Source organism: Notolepis coatsorum (assembly GCF_963971535.1).
Source record: "Notolepis coatsorum genome assembly, chromosome: 8".
NCBI lineage: Eukaryota > Metazoa > Chordata > Actinopteri > Aulopiformes > Paralepididae > Notolepis > Notolepis coatsorum.
This window is the reverse complement of record NC_140172.1, coordinates 60,018,607-60,041,316: the sequence shown is the minus strand read 5'-3', so window position 1 is coordinate 60,041,316 and position 22,710 is coordinate 60,018,607. Positions and strand designations below refer to the sequence as shown.

General features: G+C 40.6%; 1 long non-coding RNA gene across 1 annotated transcript; it reads right to left on the bottom strand.

Annotated features, from left to right (window-relative positions):
• Nucleotides 1–459: 459 nt before the first annotated feature.
• On the bottom strand, nt 460–21,992 carry LOC311232780. The gene is made up of 3 exons (XR_014619976.1): nt 21,770–21,992; nt 20,741–20,825; nt 460–509 (listed from the first exon to the last, which is right to left on the bottom strand). It is a non-coding gene; the product is annotated as an uncharacterized lncRNA (long non-coding RNA).
• Between the last annotated feature and the right edge of the window lie 718 nt (nt 21,993–22,710).

Below are 22,710 nucleotides of genomic sequence, written 5' to 3'. Positions count from 1 at the left end.
GCCCTGCAGCCCAATAATTGATAACCCAAATTACCTTGTCAAGCCACAGTTTAGCCTACATTGGCAAATGCATAATACCTCCACTGAGAATCGAGGCAATTACAGCTGCGGAGGTATGCTTACATATAGCCAGCAGCACGCACCGTGCAATACCCACACATCCTATGTGTTAAGTAAGTTTAGTCGTGACAAGCGCTCATAAATATTTCAGAGAAAAACAAGACATCAGCTGACTTGTGATGCCGGGGCATGCACGGTATTGTTAATCATATGGTCTCCATGGCGGCGAGCCGTGTCACAGTAAAGCCCTCGTGCAAGGTCATGATAAAAAAAACTAAAACATCTTAGTGTTTTCTAATTATTTATTAGAATGATACAAGGTTGTGTCTCGTCTAGGGATTGAAGGCCTTGTCTAGGGGCCATAAACGTGAGAATGTAGAGCCGCGTCCGTGCAGATGAGTGAGGATGGCACCGCGCGTCTTTGATTGGAGATGTCGTCTGGCTGCAAGCTACCATTTGTAAAGAGAAGAGGGGGGAAATAAACACATACGAGATGTTTAGCACAGTGTTGTAGAAGGCTAACGTCTGACATAACATGATACTATCTTGAAAACGTTGCAAAATGATTATTGTGAATAACATTACAGAGTGTTTTTCCGGGTGTGACATCCACTTCAGACGCACACGCCACTGATACTGTATTTTTTTAATCTCCAAAAGCAATAATGGTTTTAATGAGCTTTCTATGGATTCTTCATTGCAATGCCATTATATATCATATTGAATATAAATGTACATACATTATTATTATTATTATTATTATTATTATTATTATTATTATTATTATTATTATTATTATTATTATTATTATTATTATTATTATTATTATTATGCTGTTATATTTTTGGAATGGGGTACTAGATTTGCAGAATCTTTCCCACAAAAAAAGAGCAAGGGTCTGGGAAGGCTCCTAGAATGAACACTTAACTGTGTTATGATTTGTGTGTGACCTTTCTGTCAGTGAGAAATTATTTCAGCCACACTTAATAATCACACTTGTTTATTTTATTTTTTTAAATTAATGCAATTAATGTCTTTAGTGGACTCACAGTAAACAACATTTAATTGTCATCCTAACCTGATGATCCTAAACTCATTCCACAACAGTGACAGCATACACTGTGCAGTGTATAGCAACTCCTAGTGGTCGGTCAGTCAGAATGCAATCTCAAAGAGTCTGGTTTTCAGTTATGAGGTGCAGTGGCAATATGTTTGATTTCACTATATAACTTTATACTATTCACTAGTCGTTCCTTTTAGGAATTTTGACTTAAAAAATAGGCAGTTTTTCCCTCTTACCGGGAGTGCTATCTATCCATCCTGATAGTTTACTTTCGTTGTGATTTGCCGAATTTGGGAGATATCTGCCTTAAAGATGTCTGCCGTCACTCCAGTACAATTGAGCTCAATGGCATTGTGTTTGTGGCTTTTAAAGTGACAACGTTTCCTTTCCAGAAACTATGGCATGGCTACCCAAGATAATCCACAGACCTCACTGTGCGATTTCATTATGAAATATGAACTTGAAACACGTCGTACGCCGTTATTGACAGAATTCGCATGAACTTGAAACCCGTCGTATGACGTTATTGGCGGAAAAAGGGTTAAGAGCTATTATGGTGGGTGTACTTACTAGGTGTTATAGATACATTTTAAAGCATTTTCTTTAAATAAAACATCCACAGAGCTTTTAGAAAAGTGCAGAATAAAAGTATTGCTTTCCCCTAAAAGAAAATATTGAATTTATCATAGAATTTTTTTTTCCGGGTTCAAAATGATTGTTGTTGTTTACATGTTGCGTGCATGTATCCCCTCTCTACTTCCTGTTTCCCCATGTGGAATGCACCTGATTGGATAAATGATATGCTGGTGCTCTAGTGTGACATCTAGTGGCTGAATGTTATCTATTCCCAATTCCCAAATTCCCAATTAAACTGTTCACAACAAGGTCTGTGGATTATTTAGAGTAACTGTGTCATCATTTCTGGAAAGGGACATTGCTATATTGTATATTCTTTGGTGCTTTGAGTGCCAGACATCTGTTTGGCAGATATCTCCAAAACCTTTCAACTCACACACACACACAACTATCCAGATGTATAGATAGCACGCTATTTTTTATTAAAAAAAAAAAAAAAATTGGGTGAACTTCCCCTTTAATCTCTTTTTGTCTTAAGTATGAACTTTTGACAAAATAGATTTTCTCTACTTGCTGTTATGTTTCAAAATCAAGGACCATCAATTGAATCCTTGAAACAGACAATATATATATTATAATATAATAATATAATATATATACTGTATATACAATAAATCAAGCTTTCAGATGAACAATGTTTTCGAAAACAAATGATCTACAGATGGTACATTGTAGAGTGTTGTGCATGTTCATAGATATTTCATACTTTCGGTGTGATGTAGGTTGGTTAAATTCACACTCCAGGTGACTTGGAGTGGAGGTTGACTTTGCACCAGTGAATTACACATGCTGTCCTAAAAACCAAAAAAAGGGAGTTCTATGGTACAGCTGTTCATCTCAAGGGTTCAGTTTATGCCGGCAAATGCCGACAGGGTGCACGGTCGGCCATGATTGGATGACTAGTAAAGAATAAAGTCACAAGGCACTTCACACTGAAAGGAGGAAAAGCTCACTAGAGAGAGAGAGGATTCAGTCATTCAGACAGACAAAGCACTCGGGGCGTAATCCCAAAGACGATTGATTGTGATTGAAAGATTGAGGAATATGCTTGACAGGCAGGGCGGCTGGGTGGCGCAGCGGACATTGCGCTCGTCACCAATGCAAGAGACACCGGGTTCGAATCCGGCTGTCGGCGTTGCCTCCGGCTTGGGCCGGCCGTCATACTAACTCAATTGGCAGAGTTAGCGGGTGGGAAGTCGAAGGGGGGTAGTCTGGTCGTTGTGAACAGCGACTCCTACAGGTCCGTTGGGGCGCCTGCACAGCTAAGTCAGGAAAATGGCGGGGGCAGTGTGAGCCTCCTACACGTTACTCCTCGCCAAATGAGAGTCCGCGCTGGCAGGTGAAAATATGTGACAGGCTGCCTCCACGTGTATCGGAGGGGACATATGATGCAAGGCTTCTATCCGCCCTACAACTGGCCAGTGGGGGGCATATGCGAGCAACGATCAGGACAGGGGAGGGAGAATTGGCACGAGAGGTAAATTGGGATGGGGAGAAAAATCACAGAAAAAAAGGAGGAGAAAAAGTAGAAAAAATATGCTTGACAGGCAGAGGGTAACGCCGCAGGCAGACCAGACGCGCACGAAGTCACGCGCGGGTTCCGTGCGAGATTGCGCACGTGGCCTGGCACACAGAGTCCGACTTCAGAGCGCGAGGAAGCGTGCACGGAGGAAGGCACATTTACATTGGAACAGCTGTAAATGCCTATCTATATTGCGAAGTCAGTCCCCGATTGAAGATTTGTTAAAGATTTCCAGATCCAGTGTTCTATTGTCCATTTTGCATACAACCCGTTATTATATAATTAATTAGAATGTTAGAATTCATTTTAGAATGATCAGTGTGACTACTCCTGAAAAAGTATAGTAATATGGTTTATTTGTATTGGGAAAGATAAAGACACATTAGCTGGTTGAACAACATCTATATGTGTGGTAATAATGCAGATATTGAGTGTATTTCTGTGAAAATGCGCGTGGCGCACGGGTGGCGCATGCCTGGCGCACGCCTCTGAATCCAACTGAAGCGAAAACGATCGCTTCCGCCCCGCGAGTCGCGCGCCCGCCCGCTTGCGGCCAGTGGGCACAGCTATGTCCGTTAACATGGGAGCGGAAGTGAAGCGGCGGTCGCCCGCCCGTCCGCCTGCCTTGAATCGTGTCTGGTCTGCCCGGGCCATAAGGCTCACGGCAGTGGGTGGGGGACTGATGCATGTCAGACACAGACTAGGAGCTGACATAATAAAGCTCATTACACCAGTCAATTGCAGGGACCCCCGACTGGTTGAACAGCGGTGAATATTTTGCCAGGGATTTCCTGGAACACCTGAAGATAATCGTATGTGAGCAGCTGAATATGAGTCCTTAACGAGGGGAGAAAGTGTTAAGGAGAAGAGTGGAGTTGGGAGACATATTATCAAGGATGTACACATGGCTACGTTAACATCATACAACTGTATAGCGGTGATACTCAACTTGCAGCCCACAGACCAAAACCCAAGGAAACTATAAAAGAAGTAAGGGTCATCTCATCACATCACTGTATAGCTTCAATAGAACTGGCACCAAAGTCTGGCACCAAGTAGAGCATAGAACGCTGGTATTATGACCCTGGCTTCTTTTATTGTTTCCTTGTTATAGAATGCGGGTATTCTGACGTGATGACTAGGGTTGGGTACCATTCACATTTTAACCGATACGGTAAATTTTTTCGTACTTTACTCTCTCTGTAATAACAAAAATATAGAGCCATATGGAATCCGCGATCACGGAATCGCGGACGGAATCGCGGAATTGAGCAATAAAAATGGAATCCACTATACATTTTTTTTTTTTTTTTTTTTTTTTTTTTTTTTTTTTTTAATGTTGTGGGACTTGTACAGCACTTTGTTCAACTTTGTCAGTGCTGTAAAGTTTAAACCTTTTAAAATCTTAGACAAACAAAACACTTTGCTTTCATGAAATATTGTAAGCCGTCATTTGAGGCTTTATAAAAGCAGCACAATGAACACAAATCTGTCAGTGCCGAGTCCGACCTCATCTTAAATAACAAACAGCATTGCTTGTTGTACAGTAGTTAACAAAGAGAGGCAGAGTTGATTTTGCAAAAATATATATAATCTTTTTTTTTTTTTTTAATAATCAAATTTTATTTTCATATTCGAATCCCATGCCCATCGAACGAAGCTTCGAAGCTTCAAAGTATTTAAGACAGCCCTATTAAATGGACTGTTATATCTTATTAAATTGTGGACATTTATTCATTCCCACTTATTAGACACTATTTCTGATGGTAAAATGAGCGTACAAAGCAAAATACAGAATTCTGGAATATTAAAACGGAGAAAACGGAATTTGGAAAAAAATAAAATGGAATTTGGAAAAAAATAAAACGGATTTCATATGGCTCTACAAAAATACATACACATAGAAACAGCGTAACTTATGAGAGGAGTTGTCACAGGGCTTTCGAATGCAAGGCTGAAGAGCTAGATGTCATAGCTTCTAAAATTGAAGGTCCGCGCTGGTCTGTGTCCATTATGAAATGACAATTGCCCATCATGGGAATTCAGATTATTTTCTAACTGGGCGGGTCTTGGGTACTGAAATGTGGCACCGATTGATCTAACGTGAATCGGTACTCTGTTGTACCGACGTACTGTAATTTGGTTGGTAACATTAAAAGTACAGCATTCGGTACCCAACCCTATAGTGATAACCCTTCCTTCTTTTATAACGCTGGTATTCTGACGTGATGACCCTTCCTTCTTTGATAGTTTCCTTGCCAAATCCGGCCCACAGCAACTTTTTCTGTGGCCCGCAAGGACATTTATTACATGAGCTAACATTTCCAAAACCATTAAATTTTAACCCTCTGAAGACGAGTGTGTCACCATCTTTCGTTGGACCTAGCGGGCTGAGTATTAAAGCTAGAGCAAAGATACATCATATGAAGCTAGATGTCTTGAGGAATCTGAACATTGGAAACCATTGGAGTCTCAGCTTTATCAAGGGTGTTTGTACAAAGATTTAATTATTAATATAATTTTTTTCATAAGTTGGTTACACCTGTAAAGCTGATACTGCAGTTTAAATACCCTGGTTTATAAACTGAACCACAGAATCACTGGAAAGGCACAATTTGGGTCTAAAAGATATGCACACATACACAGACCCCCCACCCAGTCACTACGCTCTGTCCCCCGATGTACAATAGATTCTTCAAAGTGGCCCCCCTGTGAATCTAGTTGAGTATTCCTGTGTGTATAGCAAATAACTCTTAAGTTTCTGCATGGATCCAGATTCATGGGGATTTTCTACATAGGACAAAGCGGGGCTCGCAACTCATTAGTAGTTCCAAGGTGTTTATTTGACAAAAAGGCAGATGCAACGTTTCGACCCTTCCGGTCTTCAGAAGACCGGAAGGGTCGAAACGTTGCATCTGCCTTTTTGTCAAATAAACACCTTGGAACTACTAATGAGTTGCGAGCCCCGCTTTGTCTTATGTATTACTGTTTTTACAGTTTGGCTCAGCACCAACAAACGGAGGATGTGCGTTGTTTATTTTTTCTGGATTTTCTACATAGGACAATACAAATGAGTGCCAGAGGGTTTAGATAGGTAACTTTTTTATGCATTTATCTGCATTTATGCTTTCTGATTTAATAATAAACTTTAATTTAAATTGTCTTTGTCCTGATACCATTTGCCTCCTGGTGCTTCAAGCAGATTAAATCAATTAGTTCACATTTACAATTTAATTTAGACATGGTGCAGACAGTCCTATCCAGAGCGACTGGAAATTAGTACAGTGAAATGCCATAAGCGTAAATCCTTGCTTCATCAGCATACTGTAGCATGTAGCCTATAGGGTTTGGCGATACTTCAATATTATAATTTATCTTACACAGATCTTTTTTTTGTATCCACTTTTTCTCCCATTTTCTATATTTTTCTCCCATCCCAATTTCGTATCATCCAATTCAACCCTCCCCTGTCACGAACGCTGTTTCTTGCCTCCCACAAGCCGGCTGCAATGTGGACTAAGTCATACATAGCACAAGTCCCCTCCGGTACTTGAGGTAACAGCAGTCGCATCTTTTCACCTGCGCAGCTCGATCTCTCAGTGGCGAGGAGTAACGCGTGGGAGGCTCACGCTGCCCCCGACACTTCCCGATTCTACTGCGCAGGCGCACCAACCGACCTGTAGGAGTCGCTGTCCACAACGCCCGATCCCCACCCATCAGTTTCCCACCCCCTAATACGGTCAATGTGTATTAGTATGAACGACCAGCTAAACTGAAAGCAATGTGGAGCGCTGGGCTCGAACAGGCGAGCCCAGCGTCTCCGCATTCGTGGCGAGCGCCTTGCCCACTACGCCACGTAGCCGCCCATCTTACACAGATCTTATCCTGAAATATTATATGAAATTATTATATTGTGATATCGTGCACAATTCCTCTAAATGAATGATATTAAGAACCACATATTAACTAAAGTTCAATATTTGCAATTAATAATTAATAACTTCAATATTTGAGGGGAGCTTTGGCTTGATATCAAACTTGCATTATCATGCAGTTAAATGCGATGAACAGCAATATTTATCTTCTGATTTTCTATGTGTATAGATATCGTGATATATCGATCTCTGAAGAAATTCCAGATGATTATCGTGATATTATCTTTGATATTGCTGAGCCCAGGCATCATAAGCCCAAAATCACAACAAGTAGCCTTGACAGGCTTCACAGATCAACAAGTAACATCAGGGTTCAAACCTACAGTATATTGAATGTTAGAAACTTTTGTGTTAGACTGACGGGTAAAAACAACAATATAAAGGGAAGTTCAGACCAATGATTCGCAACGAGACTAAACGCTTTTAGAATGTTGCAGAGAACACTGCAGCGATATGACCTGCAGCGATATGACCTGATTTGTTTCAGAATGTCTGAAGCTATTGGCTGGGGTCTCAAAGAATCCACCTTGTCAAATCGCCATATGTTTAGAATGTATGAATGTAGCTATATATGGTGTGTGTCAGTGTGTGTGGGTGGGTGGATGGGTAGGTGGATGGGTAGAGATATGATTTGTAGGGTTTAAAACATTGTTGTTTTAACATTTTAACAATGTTAAAAATGGCCTGGTGAATTCTGGAGGGTTATAGGCCGCCGGCTTGTCGCATATAGGGTTAAAAGATTAGGTGACTTGGACTAAGTGGCATAGTGATGGAACATCTATCCAGTGACATGTCATTATGACCAGGGCCATATATGACCTATATTATGCATCAACATTCTTTTTTTTATCCACTTTTTTCCCCTCCTTTTTCTATTTTTCTCCCATCCCAATTTCGCTGTGCCAATTCTCCCCTCCCCTGTCTTGAACGTTGCTCGCATATGCCCCCCACTGGCCGGTTGTAGGGAGGATAGAAGCCTTGCATCACATGTCCCCTCCGATACATGTGGAGGCAGCCTGTCACATCTTTTCACCTGCCAGGCCAGCGCAAACTCTCATTGGCGAGGTGTAACGTGTGGGAGGCTCACACTACCCCTGCCATTTCCTGTCTTTGCTGTGCAGGCGTCCCCCAACCGACCTGTAGGAGTCACTGTCCACAACGTCCAGATTACCACCCATCGACTTCCACCCGCTAACTCTGCCAATTGAGTTAGTATGACGGCCGGCCCAAGCCGGAGGCAACGCTGACAGCCGGAGTCGAACCTGGTGTCTCTTGCGTTGCGTCGAGCGCAATGTCCGCTGCGCCACCCAGCCGCCCCCTTGCATCACCATTCTATCATTACTGTGACTCAAAAGTGACACTACTCAGTCTCCTTGAATGACTTGACATGTTGGTGACATGAATGTTCCAAACGGATACTATTGGGACAGCTTTTCCAAGTGTTGTGGTGATTATGCAAACATCTTCAAGAAACGTTCTTAGTCATTACATTATGGGCCATTATTACCAGGTGCGTTCATCACAACCGATCTTCGTACTTTGGCTAATACTTTGAGAGCATACGTACAAAGACATGTGTACATAATGGACCAAGGTAATGCCCAGTAGCGGCAGAGTGCACGGCACGGCACTGCCACCAAGCCTCTTCAACTCATTCAAAATGCAGCGGCCCGCCTGATCTCAAACCTACCGAAGTCAGCCCATGTCACCCCACTTCTTAGGGACCTGCACTGGCTCCCCATTGCTGCACGTATCCGCTTCAAGGCCCTCGACCTAGCATACCGTGCGGCAAAGGGAACCGCTCCCGCCTACCTCCGGTCAATGGTCTCTAACTACACACCCTCAAGACCCCTACGCTCTGCGTCTTCTGGCCGCCTCAGATCTACTCCTATCCAAGCTCCCGGAGGGTCATCAAAGAGAAGCCGCCTATTCTCAGTCCTTGCCCCACAATGGTGGAATGAACTACCCATCCCAGTTAGGACAGCCGAATCCCGTCCAATCTTTCGCCGTCGACTAAAGACTCACTTCTTCAACCATTATCTGAAATGATAAAAAAAAAAAAAAAAAGAAAAAAAAAATCTAACCCCGACTAACCTTAATGTCATGCACTTGTCCTAATAAACTAACCTACACTGTAACACGCAACACTTTGATGAACATTGTTACTCAGCTGATAGAGTTATACCCTTCTTGCTGTCTTGTCGCACAGAACTTGTAAGTCGCTTTGGATAAAAGCGTCAGCTAAATGACTAAATGTAAATGTAAATGTAGTAGAGCTGAACCAGCTGCCTGGAAGTAGCGGGGTGAGGCTCACTTAGTAGCCTTGTTGGTCAATAGCAGGATTTTGAATTCAATACAATAAGTCACATTGAGCGAGGGCAGGAGGGGAGTAACTTGAAAAGGTTTGGGTTGAAGACAACGCACACAGCAGCATTTGTTGTTTGTTTTATTTAGATCCCCATTATATTTTGCAGAGTAGCAGCTATTCTTCCTGGGGTCCAATAACTTACATGGTGACAACACACAAATATACATTCACTCATCACAATATTTTGACAAAACACATAAAAAAAAAACAAGTAACACACCTAAACAAAATAACACATTGCAATTGGACAAAGCAAATAGATGGGCTCCGACAGGGCTGTACGCTAAGCTTTTTCACTAGGGGCACACTTGCCCCTAAATGAGAAATTTAGGGGCAAAGAATATTTTTTAGGGGCACATTTTTAAATAACTATTTTACCATTATAGTAGGGCTGGGCGATATGGCCTCTAAATGATATCGCGATATTTTGACATTTCCTCTAAAGCACTTAAAAATGCTTGATTTAACCCTTTGATGCATACAGTCACGCCAATATGATGATTATAATAAGTCCCTGCAACATATGTTTGCATTATTAAACCATGAAGATGCTTTAAAAAATAATTTAATGAAAATGTACTAAGAGTAGTACTGACACACTAATACAAAAAAAATTTACATCTAAGACAATTTATATAAAAACTCTTGGGTGCCTTTTACACAGTACTGTGTTTTCTATCCACTTTAGCCAAACACACACACACATATCTATATATATATATATATATATATATATATATATATATATATATATATATATATATATATATATATACACATATATATATACACACACACACTACTGTGAGAAAATAATAATCACACAGACTTAATGATTTTAGAATATTTCAGATAATGAAATTAAATGTTTATATCATCAACTATCGAGTTAGTATTTATACTGTGTGTAACATTTGGCTACTTTAAATCATTGAATGTAGAGAGAGAGAGAGAGAGGGGGCGAGAACGAACAAGAGAGCCAGCCCCCCCCTTCGGGTTTTGTTCTAGGTTCGCGTTTTGATCGTCTAAGCCAGGGGTCAGCAACTAGGGCTGCAACTAATGACTAATTTGGTAGTCGACTAATCTGCCGATTATTTTTTCGATTAGTCGACTAATCGAAAACCAATATAAACAACAACAACAAAAAAAAAAAAAAAGTATATATATATATATATATATATTTTTTTTTAATTACCTATCTTTGTGAAAGTGGCTTCTCAGCTCTGGTCCAGCTGAAGACAGAGCAGAGGAACAGATTGGACATTGAGCATGACCTCAGAGTTGCTTGTCTACCATCACCCCAGACTTTGAGACTCTTGTCAGGACCAAACAACAACATCATAACATGATGATCCCATAGCAAATTAAAATAATGACTCATGAAACATTTGAATTTGGATCTTTAAGCCACTTTAAATGAAAATGTATTTGAAGAACAATACAGCAATCACTCATAACAAGATAAATAAATTAAATAATACAAATTAAAGTGGAAGTGTACTTTAAATAACTTTTGTTTTCTGTGTGTGAGAGGAGTCTGTGTGTGTGTGTGTGTGTGTGTGTCTTACTCTGATCGCTGTGTGAGTGAGAGGAGTGTGTGTACTGTGTAATTTGTGTGTGTGTCTTACTCTGATCGCTGTGTGAGTGAGAGGTGTGTACTGTGTAATTTGTGTATGTGTGTGTGTCTTACTCTGATCGCTGTGTGTGAGTGAGAGGAGTGTGAATGTGTGTGTGTCTTACTCTGATCGCTGTGTGTGAGAGAGAGGAGTGTGAATGTGTGTGTGTCTTACTCTGATCGCTGTGTGTGAGTGAGAGGAGTGTGTATGTGTGTGTGTCTTACTCTGATCGCTGTGTGTGAGTGAGAGGAGTGTGTATGTGTGTGTCTTACTCTGATCGCTGTGTGTGAGTGAGAGGAGTGCGTGTGTAATGTATTGTGTCTAGTCTGATCATCATCTCCTGCAGGGGAACAATGTTTTCAATGTCCAAAATTTGCTATGGGATCATCATGTTATGATGTTGTCTGGAACCCTGAGAAGCCACTCTCACAAAGATAGGTAGTCATTTTTTAATGACTAATCGACGCAACAATTTCTCGTCGACGATTTTTTATAATCGACGTTGTCGATTATGTCGACTAATCGTTGCAGCCCTATCAGCAACCTTTAGTATCAAAAGAGCCACTTTTCCCCCGTCCCACAAAATAAAATGCTCAGGGAGCCGCACAACCTATTTACCCTTAAAATGAAGATAACACAGTGTATAACATTTTATATATCCCTAAGCATACCCCACATTTAGCATAAAATGCCTGACAATTGCATACCCAAAGTAATTTGCGATTTATTATACTTTATACTTATAGCACACAGTTTGTTGCATTAATGGGATTATAAAAGCAACAAAAAGAAAAATTTTGACTTTTTAATTGCTGTTTTTACCTGTTATAACAAAGGAACACCTCAAACTCTTATGAAGAGGAGAAAAAATACTGGCTGTGACCTATTTTTTAATAAAACACAGAAGAGGAGACAAAACACTGGTGTCTGTAGACCGACTGAAATAAAACCCTGAACTATTCAGGTATATTTGAGTCCTTCCCTTATTTGTGGAACATTTATCAAATAAAAAGTAGTCCACTTTTTTATCCCATTTTCTATATTTTCTCCCATCCCAATTTCGTATCATCCAATTCAACCCTCCCCTGTCACGGACGCTGTTTCTTGCCTGCCACAAGCCGGCTGCAATGTGGACTAAGTCATACAAGTCCCCTCCGGTACTTGAGGTAACAGCAGTCGCATCTTTTCACCTGCGCAGCTCGATCTCTCAGTGGCGAGGAGTAACGTGTGGGAGGCTCACGCTGCCCCCGACACTTCCTGATTCTACTGTGCAGGCGCACCAACCGACCTGTAGGAGTCGCTGTCCACAACGCCCGATCCCCACCCATCAGTTTCCCACCCCCTAATACGGCCAATGTGTATTAGTACGGACGACCAGCTAAACTGAAAGCAAATGTGGAGCGCTGGGCTCGAACTGACGAGCCCAGCGTCTCCAGCATTTCGTGGCAAGCACCTTGCCCACTACGCCACGTAGCCGCCCATGTGTAGACCTACTTTGAAATAAAACCCTGAACTATGCAGCTCTATTAGAGTCCTTCCCTTATTTGTGGAAAATCTATAAAATTAAAAGTACATTTTTCGTTGTTTGCAAATTTTGCACCACATATCAGGCATACAGGCAAGCCTTTTGTTGACTAAATATCTTAGTTGATGAAATATTTTTTCATTTCAGTGTCACAGTATGACATCGATCTCCAAAATAAGAGACAAAAAAAGTAAAAAAAAAAAAAAATTGTATTTTTTTTATTTATTATAATTTTTTTTTGGGCCAGGGAGCCGCAGCTGATTGGCTAAAGAGCCGCATGCGGCCTCGAGGCCGCAGGTTGCCGACCCCTGGTCTAAGCTGCCGTAGGTGATGACGTCACACTCGAATGTAAACAGGAAGAGATGGAGATGGAGACACACGGAGATGGGAATTGAATGATATACAGAAATGAATAACCAATAAATATGAAGTTATGTTTAAACTTCTGTTGTCAATATAACCCACCCCCTTTCCTCACGAATGGAACTAGTCTTGTGGAGTCCGCTTTGACCGTTTTCCAGGGTTAGCAGAGATCGCTAGTTAGCTTAGCATAATCCTAATGGACACCTTGGTTAGCAGCTACCGTTAGCTCATTGCTTGTGTCAATTAAATTGCACGTTTATTATTAAAGGTCCGCGCTGGTCTGTCTAATGAAATTACAACCGCAACATTATATTGCACTGTACAGCCCTGGTTGTAGGCTAATGTTTTACTACAATTTGTATGGATTAATTTAGGAGTGAAATGCGAATGAAGGGTTGAAATCACCACTCGCAAGCTTGCCCCCAGATATTATTTTAAACTCGCACGGACCAAATTAGGGGGCAATTTGCGATCATATCATCGCACTGTACAGCCCTGTCCGATGGAATCCATCATGATCTAGTTAATAGATACATATAATTTAACATAGATAACTTCATGTAACCAGACAGACAGGTTAAGGAGGATGATGTTTACAGTGTCAGACAGAGAGACAGACAGACAGACAGGTCAAGCGGTTTCTACAGGAGGGAGGAGCTGATTGGGTGAAGAGGACTGGTGGAGGGTGAGACCTCGTCAAGACACTTATCTTAGGGAAGACTGGTGAGATGTTATCAGAGATGGTGAGGTTAAAGGAGGAGGTAAGAGTGTGTCCTCTGTCATTAATGAGAAGGTTGGTTGGCCCTCTGATTTCTTTTATTCTATTTCTTTTTTGGGCTTTCTGTATTTTTCACCCATCCCAATTTAGTCGTTATGCCAATTCCCTTCCTGGTCGCTGCGCACATTGCCCCACTGTCGGCCTGGGGAGGGTGTAGAACTACCACATGCCTCCTCCAATACATGTGGAGTCATCAGCCGCTTCTTTTCACCTGACAGCGAGGAGTTTCACTGGGGGAACGTAACGTGCAGAGGTTCACGCTATTTTCCCCCAGATCCCCTCCCTGCTGAACAGGCGCCCCGACCGACCAGTAGGAGTCGCAGTTTACAACGACCAGGACACAGATGAGAGTGCTTAGTCCACTGCCACACCCTACATCATTTTTTTAATGGAATGTTGGAACCTATGGAACCCGTTCTAGTGACTGGCTGGTCCCTTGAGTTTGCTCGGAACAGGGTAAATCTGCATTTTGCTATGATGCCCCTAACTCCAACAGTCCTTAAAGGGGAACTCCAACATTTTGGGAAATTAGCTTATTTAACATCTTCCCTGGAGTTAGACAAGAAGATACATACCTTTTTTGTCTCTGTGCGTGCATTTTAGCTTTGGGAATAGACGCTCCGTTAGCATAGCTTAGCTTCATCACTGGAAGTGGGGGAGGGTTAGAGCCTTACAGTGCCTTACAGTGTATTGCAAGGTCTGACATTGACCAAACTTGATATGCATGACCTTGGTGGGCTCTAGGTCAACTCCTGAAAAGGGGGTCAATGTCAGACCTTGCAATCAAAAGTTAGGGGCGCACTGAAATTATGGCAAGGGTTATTAGCCCCCTAACTTTTGATTGCAAAGTCAAAGTCCAGTAGCTCACCGCGTACCTCGAATGCTATTTCGGCGTCGGGGACAACCGTGCGCGTCACGGATCTGGGGTAGCGAGTTCGACTCCCGGACAAGCCGTACTTTCTCAGTCAAAGTTAAAAACTGGTCAAAGTAAAAAAAAAAAAAAAAAAATAATAAAGAAAAGCAAAACATAATTTAATTTACATGTTCAAAAAGGAGTAGGAAGAAGTATACACTTATTTAATCCTACCCCTTTTCCACTACTCAAATGAGTGTACTAAAACCGTACAAAACAAATATATGCTAAACAAAAACTATATATGTAAAACATGAAAGAAATCAAATAAAAATTAAACACCCATGAATGTCAAATCCCTTCCTCATCCCTGTACCTCATGAACATAATTTCCTTATAATTCAGTTTGAAATGTCTCATATTTGGACATTGCTTTAGCACCACATTCAGACTGTTCCACAGTTTCACTCCACATATTGAAATGCAGTGTCTTCTCAATCATGGTAGTGCATACACTAAGAACTTCTAAATTGAGTTCTCCCCTCAGATTATAACCCCCCTCTCTATCAAAGAACAGTTCTTGAATGTTTCCTGGAAGTACATTACCTTTTGCTTCATACATTAATTGTGCTGTTTTAAATTCCACAAGATCATTTAACTTTAATGTTTTTTACTTTAAAAATAATGTTTGTGTGATCACGATAACCTGCAATGTGAACTATCCTTATGGCCCTTTTTTGGAGTATAAAAAGTGGTTGTAGTGTAGAATTATAAGTGTTTCCCCATACCTCAGCACAGTCATTTAAATATGGTACAACTAGTGAACAGTAGAGAATGTAGAGTGATTTTCTATCCAGAATGTGCTTTACTTTACTCATGACTGAAATGCTTCTTGACAGTTTAACAGTTTAGTTTGGACATGTTTTATGTGAGGTTTCCAGTCGATTTTATGGTCTATTATTACTAGGGGTGCACCGATGTATCGGTCGGGTATCGGTATCGGCCGATAAGTGCCTTGTTGACTGCAATCGGCCTATCGGCCGATAAGCTTGAATGTGCCGATGGCAGTAGCCGATAAGTTCAGTCGCGTCCTGCACAACGCCGCCGCCCCCAGTCCCCCACACACACACAAGCTACTGCATCAAAGTTACTACTAAATATTCAACATTCTCTTTTTTTTTTTATCCACTTTTTCTCCCATTTTCTATATATTTTCTCCCATCCCAATTTCGTATCATCCAATTCAACCCTCCCCTGTCACGAACGCTGTTTCTTGCCTCCCACAAGCCGGCTGCAATGTGGACTAAGTCATACATAGCACAAGTCCCCTCCGGTACTTGAGGTAACAGCAGTCGCATCTTTTCACCTGCGCAGCTCGATCTCTCAGTGGCGAGGAGTAACGCGTGGGAGGCTCACGCTGCCCCCGACATTTCTGGATTCTACTGCGCAGGCGCACCAACCGACCTGTAGGAGTCGCTGTCCACAACGCCCGATCCCCACCCATCAGTTTCCCACCCCCTAATACGGCCAATGTGTATTAGTATGAACGACCAGCTAAACTGAAAGCAATGTGGAGCGCTGGGCTCGAACAGGCGAGCCCAGCGTCTCCGCATTCGTGGCGAGCGCCTTGCCCACTACGCCACGTAGCCGCCCCAACATTCTCTTTTGAGACTCCGCTTCAGACTCTTAACATTTGGCACTAAAAGCTAAACATTGTCACCGATATGGCTTTAATTGTGTACGCGAGGTGGTCGCTCAGTGACTACACTAACATGAGCTAGGTTAGCTAGCATGAGCTACCGGTAGATGGAAGACTAACGTTACTGGTGAAAATGTGATTTACGTTGGAATACTTCTTTGCCAACTTGCTGTACTTTGCTTGCAGGTCTGCAGCCATTATTGCTGGATTATGAATAGCCCCAACTTTAGCCAAGGTAACGTTATGGCTAAACCTTTAACGTTAGTTAACGCTAGCTTTCGGTTAGCTGTTCAATCCTATTAATAACTAGGGATGCACCGAAATTTCGGCACCGAAAGTTTTCGGCCGAAAATGGCAAAAATGTCCTTTCGGCTTTTGGCCGAAAGAGTTTTTTCACCGAAAATATATCACCGAAACAGAAACAACCTCGCGTGTTGTTGTGATGATGTCGTGCTGTCGGGAGTCGCGCTGTTTCTATGTAAACTGCGCGCAACGCGTTTGTGTTTGGGGATTGTGTTTCTCACATTGACGCTGTCTGTCTGTCGCGCGTCTACTGTGCCGAGTCAAGCGAGCACATTCAGCTGGGGACTAGAAAGGTGCGCTCAGTAGAGCACAGATGTCCGCTGCGCAGCCAGAGAAAAGATGGAATTAATGTACTGTATGCATTCAGAAGTGCTGAATAAATGTTTTATGGACCCATAATAGTGATTATTTATTATTTAAGTTAAGTTTTGCCATAATCATATATTTTTCCATAATCATAATGTTCCACAACATTGGTAAAAAAAAATTCTATTCTATGAATCATTTTCGGCCTTTCGGTTTTCGGCCAACTGTTTTCTATTTTCGGTATCGGTTTCGGCCAAGAATTTCCCATTCGGTGCATCCCTATTAATAACACAACCAAGCGAACCCATCACAGCTCCCCGTCAACACCCCTCTCTCGGGAAGATGGCATTTAAGAAAGTATCTGCTGTTAAAATGACACAAACATTCGTTTTGTGGCATTAACGTTATATATATTAGTTAGTGTTACACGTTCAATCAGCATATTATTTACCCGGACATAGCAAGTAAGCAAGGCATTACTCTGTTCATAGCTCAGTTCCATTCCGTTGCTCATTCTGTACCCAACTACCCATTCTGCAATCTGTTAATAAAGTTTTCAATCAGACAAATGTATAGAAAGGCTTTGTTTTATTATAACATTTGTTGCAGTAAAATCATTATGTCTCGTTTGGTCATCCTGTGGAGCACTGGTCGGCGGGCAGCTAACGTATTAGCTACGGTGAGCTTGTTGTGGTTCTCGCAAGCAGATCAATGGCGGCATGCCCGGAAGTAGAAAATGAATAAACGCTTGCCGATTGGTGGTAAGAACAGCAGGAGGTGGGTGCTAGCGTTGTGACGTAATTGGCCGAATCGACTGTCAATCAAAATGGTTCTATTGCATTGGTTGAGAGCTCTGGTTGAGAGAATAGTATCCATCTGCAGGCCGCCTGACCATACTGGGAGAGGGATAGTGCTACATGGCATGGTGGAATTAATACCATAAACATATTTCTTGATGTTTCCTTTTTTTAAGTAAGTAAAGAGGCCTACAAATACAAACATACACATACAAATATACAGTAGTTTCAGTAAAAAAAAATAAAAAATTTAAAAGAAATAATATAAAAAAATTAAATAAAAAATTCCAAATACTTTTTTTTGCCACAAATATCGGTATCGGCCGATTGTGTTAGTTGAACAATCGGTATCGGTGGCCAATTTTCATATCGGTGCATCCCTAATAATTTGTTTCTATCAAACCATTTTTAAAATGTTTGTAGGCAGGTGGGTGGGTTGTTATATATTATTATGTACACAGTATATGCATGTATGTACTGTGTGTATGTATATTTGTATTAACACGAATCTTTTAATGTATTCTGGTATTTTATAATATGCATATTTTTGTATTTTTGTATGTTTGATTTTATAAAACAGGGGACGTTCTTGATAAGCCTCTAGGCTTCTAACTTCTCCTTCACAATCGTTATAACTTATTATGTATTGTTTTTACTTCTGTTTAACTGTGTTAATAAACAAACAAACAAACAAACAAAACAAACCCAATCCAATACTACCCCCCGGATCCCATATTGTTCCAATTTCCTGATTAATATATCATGATATTCAAACCTTTATTTAAACTCGAAAGGCAACTGAGGTTACAGTCATGTTGAGTGTAGAGAGATAAGCAAAAAAAAAAAGCATAAAATCATAACAAAGAGACAAACAAGACGAGGCAAAGAGGAAGGATAACAAATCAATTAAAACACGTACAACTTGATAGACAAAGATTGGAGATCAAGGTTTTACCCTGTTCCGAGCAAACTCTGGGGACCTTAAGGACCTGCCAGTCACTAGAGCCGGTTCCATAGGTTTCAAAATTCCATTCATGTAGTATAAGGAGGTAGCTTACCAATAAGGGCCTTCAAAATGAACTAATACCAGTGTCATGGTTTCCACATGTCTCATGTCTCACTAGATCGTCACTGGTTTCTCCACCTCATCCATTACAAACTCAAAGGCTGGATTCCAGTCAGCCACTAGGGCCATGTATAGGGCACTACTGAGGGAAAATGAGAAATCCCCCCCAATCTGGTATAACTTCTACTGTAACAGATACATGATAAACTTCTACATTACTCAAAAATACTTAAAAGTTATGTTTCCAGTTTTCCATGCAAGTATACCCATGAAGAGCTTTCCAATCCTTCTGGCATACTGCTAACCCTATTTCAAGGAAATAAAATAAACAAAAATTAAAAATTAATAAAATCAGTGTTGAAAACAAATGTAAATTGTGTGTTCACATCACACTCAATGCATAGATAAAGAGACACAGGATAGGAGAGACACGGCTAGAGTCAAAGATGAGACAAACAATGACGCCCTTGTCAGTCCTCCTTTTGGTCAGTTGCTCTTTGCTAGTTAGCTCCTCTTGCGCCAAAAACATACATCCATCAAAGAAAAAATGGTCTAATAGCAGCAACAGTTCAAGACAGAACATTTTACATTCAGTAATTTAGCTGACACTTTTATCCAAAGCGACTTAGTAGTTCTGTACAACAAGTCAGCAGGAAGGGTACAACTCTGGTAGCTAAGGGTAAGTAAGATTGTTCGTCAGTGTTGAACTTGAGTGCTACAGTCTTGTAGTCGTGCATAGTAGTATAGACATATTAGCATAGTAGGTAGTAATATAAGCAAGGTAGATTCCTTAGTAGCAAAGTGCATAATGGTAAATGTACAAAGGTTTGTGAGTTTTTTTCTCCTTCATTTCAGATATTAATTGAAAAAGTGGGTTTTTAGTCGACAATGGACAGAAGAGCATTCCAATAATTAGGTGAGGCCCGGTGTCTTGTGTAGTATGTACCACACCGTGGGTCTAGCGTTCCCACCATCCAGGGGAAGAGGCTGAGGCTACGTTTAGACGGAGAGAGTCTGAACAGAAACCGCAAAAGATTTCTTGTAATGTCAGATACAAAATTAAATACTCCCACTTTTCTGAAAAGAGTTGGTGTTAAATCTGACATTACAAAAAATCCATCAAAATATGTGTTGCTGCTAATCATGCCTAGCCTGTAATAATCCCCCCCAGAAAAATGTACTTTGCATTTGATATATTGTAAATATTTTACTTTTTGTGTTTTTTTTAACAATAAATTGTGATGCCATCACACAAACTGGCATTTAAAGGGTAAACATTCAAAAATGTATTGAATATGTGTTTTCTTTTCTTTACAATAATTTGTGATGCCCATCACAAACACTGGCATTTAAAGGGTAAACATTCAAAAATTCCTGCACCAGAATGTAGGAAATTAAGTTTTTGTAACAAAATAATTGTGTGTGTGTGTGTGTGTGTGTGAGTGTGAGAGAGAATGACGGACAATTGCTTGCTGTGTGTGTGAGAGAGAGTGAGAGAGAGAATTAAGTACATTTGCTGAAATACAGTTGTTCTTAATTTTCTCACTTGCTATGTGAGAATGTTAGTTATTATGTTCTCAATGCCCCTTGCATTGTATGAGTTGTGTGGAAGCGTTTGCTAGTTCTAGTGCTATCCCTTTGTACATTGTGGCTGTGTCTGACAAAAGTTAACAATAAATAATGGTATTAGGAATACATTTGCCTCCTGTGTGAACTGTGCATAGCTGAATAGACTGTATTTTAACGCCGGTCATATGGTGGTACTTGGAGAGCCAGCTACGTTCTCAGGTGGTACTTGGTGTAAAAAGTTTGAGAACCACTGGCCTAAAGATTCTCCAACTGCACTCTACCTGCCAGTGGGCGCTGTCCGTGGTGCTGCTTGCCGTCCCCAGGCCTTGGGGAAGTGCTGAAGTTCTCCCTGCACTCCACACATTCCTCAGGGGGACAGAAATCAAGTTGCTCTTGTGATTGACAACATTTACTATTAATTAAGAGTTGTACATAATTATTATTATTATTATTATTATTATTATTATTATTTTTAAATCCCAGGAAAATCACAATGAAATCTCAAGGAACACAAAAATCGATTTTAGGCTAGTGTGGGGCATGAGGGCTCAGCTGAGGTTAAGGTTAAGTATATAAACAACATTTTAGGTGAAAATATATTGGTATCTGCTAGAACAGGGGTTCTCAACCTTTCTGCTGCCAAGGCACCCCTGTGTCCAAAAAAATATTCCAGGGCACCCCTACATATAGACTTTTGCGGTCCTGTCTTTTTTGCTACAATGATGACAAAAGTGCTTGCTTTCAAAATAACGTTTATTTAACCCATTGAAACCGGGAAACAAACAGAAAATCATGTATTTTATTTTTAAATACAGAAAAATATCAAAGTGCTCTGTTGCAGCTGCACTGTTTTCCATAAAAATAACATAGTGTGACCATTTATCAAACAGAAAATCATGTATTTATTTTTTTAAATACAGAAAAATATCAATAAAGTGCTATCTGTTGCAGCTGCACTGTTTTCCATAAAAATAACATAGTGTGACCATTTATCAAACAGAAAATCATGTATTTATTTTTTTAAATACAGAAAAATATCAATAAAGTGCTATCTGTTGCAGCTGCACTGTTTTCTATAAAAATAACATAGTGTGACCATTTGGAAATATTATTCTAGTGAGGTGACGCTTGTTTATGACATCACATCCTGCCATTCTTTGTTGACGGTCAGGGACACAATGTTGACGTATAAAACAGCTATATATAAATGTAATCTGCAGAGTGCCTTTTACTGTTTATCTGTTAAATACAGTTTTCATTCATTCATTCACATTTTGTATCATAATAATAACAGCAGCGGATACACTCACTTTGTCTGCACTTGGCGAGTAGCCCATCACCGTAGCCCAAGCGTGTAATTAGCACGCTTGTGATCCGGTCTTGAACTTTCCATAACGTGTCTCGATAAATCCATTTGATTAGATCCAGCACTGAATGCATTTAGTAATTATTATCACGACAGCCGCCCGCTTTGCAATTCATTGATAACGGATCAGAGCCGGCTCTGTAACGGAGATAGGACCCGCGATGTGACGTCACACGAATGCGACTTCTCTGGAAATGCGTTGGAAAATCTGTTGGTAAAAGCAATGACGCCTGACGCGGACGTTAAGTTGTTTCTATAATAACTTTACGAAACGTGTGAAGACATTTTGATCGATTTCTTTTTTAGTTCGTTATTAGATTAGGCAATTATTGTATACACATGAAGCACTAGATAGACTATTTGTTTAGTTAATAGTTGTCATTCTATATTCTTAAAGAAACATTCCCATCAGGCATCTCGCGGAACCCCTGACAGCTCTCCGCGGAACCCCTGTGTGCCGCGGAACCCCTGTTGAGAACCGCTGTGCTAGAAGACCTTACTGAGAGAAATGTTTTCATCTGTTGGAAGACTTTACTGCAAGCACTGTTTTCATCAGTTAGAAGACCTCTTAAGCCCGACATGTCATAAATCTAGTTTTTATTGTCAAACGTATTCATGTATAAACATCATAACCATGTCACAACAGCAGTTATAATGTATATTATCATCAATACGTTAGTTTACCAATAGATTAAAGTGTTATTAGATAGATTTTAGTTTTAGTTTTTCTGTTTAGTTCGTGAATGTCAGCCATTTTGAAAGATTTACCATCGGTAATTGTAGTTTTTCTTGTGGCCATTTCGAAGAGGACATCCAGAGCTTTCGATGAGCGTTTCGATGAGGCCTCTAGGTAAAAAAAAAATGAATTATTTTAATATCTCTTAT